The sequence below is a fragment of the Camelina sativa genome, chromosome 9 (genome assembly GCF_000633955.1).
Source record: "Camelina sativa cultivar DH55 chromosome 9, Cs, whole genome shotgun sequence".
Lineage (NCBI taxonomy): Eukaryota > Viridiplantae > Streptophyta > Magnoliopsida > Brassicales > Brassicaceae > Camelina > Camelina sativa.
Genome location: NC_025693.1, coordinates 32,485,160 through 32,487,297, shown reverse-complemented (window position 1 = coordinate 32,487,297; position 2,138 = coordinate 32,485,160).

The window sequence follows — 2,138 nt, the reverse complement described above, 5'->3', positions numbered from 1 at the left end:
ACAAGCATGTCGTCGATGTAGACTTCCATGGTCTTCCCGAGCTGATGCTCGAACATTCTATTCACCAATCTCTGGTAAGTTGCTCCCGCATTCTTTAACCCAAAAGGCATCACTTTGTAGCAGAAAATCCCGCGGTCCGTAATGAATGCAGTCTTCTCCTGGTCATCCGGGTTCATTAGGATTTGGTTGTAGCCAGAGAAAGCATCCATAAAAGACATCAGCTCGTGACCCGAAGTGGACTCAACTAGGCGGTCAATATGCGGAAGTGGAAAGCTGTCTTTGGGGCACGCCTTATTCAGGTCGGTAAAATCGACGCAGACTCGTAACTTTCCATTCTTCTTTTTGACTACCACTGTGTTTGCGAGCCACTTAGGGTATTTCACTTCGCATATCTGTCCCGCCTTCAGCAAACGTTCGACCTCTTTATTAACGATTTCAGCTCGTTCAGGGCCCAACTTCCTTCGCTTCTGCTTCACAGGTCGGAACGTAGGATCCGCATTCAGCTTGTGAGAGATAACTTCCGGACTGATGCCGGGCATCTCGTCTACGGACCGCGCGAAGGTGGCCATTCTTTCTTTTAGGAAGGTTACCAGAAACTTATCATTGATGAAAATGGACTCAGTGAGGTCACCTTTTAGCTGCTTCCGAACTAGATTCTTGGAGACCTCGAGCTGTGGTTGCTATTGGATCAGGAGCTTGTGACTTGCGAGGTAACAGCTCCTTGCCGTCCTTTGACTTCCTAGAACCTCCCGGACTCCTTGCGGGGTCGGAAATTTGACGCACTGATGGTACGTCGAGGCCACTGCCTTCATCTGATAGAGCTAGGGAGTCCCCAAAATAACATTATAGGCCGCAGGCCGGTCGAAAACCGTGGACTCCACCATTTTAACCACTCCTTGAGTGGACACCAGTAATGTGATTGTGCCCAAAGACATTGACGTTTCGCTAGTGAACGAGACCAAAGGTGAGGGCGGTCCGACGATGTGCTCTTTCCCGATACCCATTCTGGTGAGCGTCTCAAGGAATATCAAGTCTACCGAACTCCCAGTGTCAATTAGGATTCGGCAGACTTCGTGATTCGTCACGTCAAGCGAGATGATGAGCGCGTCATCGTGCGGAGTGTCCAAACCCTCAGTTTCCTTCTCGGACAAAGAAATTTCAGGTAGATCACTTGCTATTACCTTAGCTCGCTTCGGCTGGGGACCAGTGAGCTTCCGCTGATGGTCTTTGATCGCAGTGATGGAGTTCCGAAATAGACGCGATCCTCCCATTATCACGTCGATCCTTTTCTTGGGAGCTTCATTTCCATCAGACTGCTTCGGTTTCTTTGAAGGTGGAGCATCCTCATCCACTTCGGGAATCGTTTTTTGCTCCAATTCCTCGATTGTGACGTTTGGCATTTCTCCCGCCACATATTTTTCTGCGAGGAGGTGCATCAGCTTCTTACAGTCACGAGTAGAATGACTGTTGGTTTTGTGGAGCTTGCAGTACGTGTCCTCATCCCGGACCCACTTGTTACTTGGGAGTACCCCACTCTTGGAGCGCGGTGAAAATGGAGGTTTGGATGGTGAATTATTTGGAGAATTCTTTTTTGGAGATTGAGTGACTGCGAACGTGCTCGGCCCGGACTTCGGAGTTGTAGGCGGAGTCTTTTTGGCGGGCGCTTCAAACCGTGGTTTTCCTGTCGGCGGAGCGTTTTGTTTTTGTGCGGCGGCGATTTTGTCTTCCTCCGCGATAATCCAGTTCGAAGCCCGGTGTAATGCGTCCTGAATGGTTGGGAACCGATTCACGGACAGCTCTTCGCGGAAGCGAGATTCGTGCCAGAGGCCGTTCTTAAGCGCGGCCAGGGCTGTGGAGTCCGAGAGTCCGGGAATCTTGACCTGGATCTCTTTGAACTTTGTTATGTACGACCGGAGAGATTCTCCGGCCTTTTGGCTTAAGTTCCAAAGCTGAGCGTCCGTCACCGCAGTTTCGATTAGGCTAGAATACTGCTTGACGAACGAGGTCGACAGCTCGGTAAAGTTTGTTATGGAGCCAGCTGCTAAAGATGCGAACCAAAGCAGTACCGGTCCATTAAATGTTTCTGCGAACAGCTTGCAGTACCCAGCGTCTGCTTCGTGGGGCTCGAGGTCCACCCG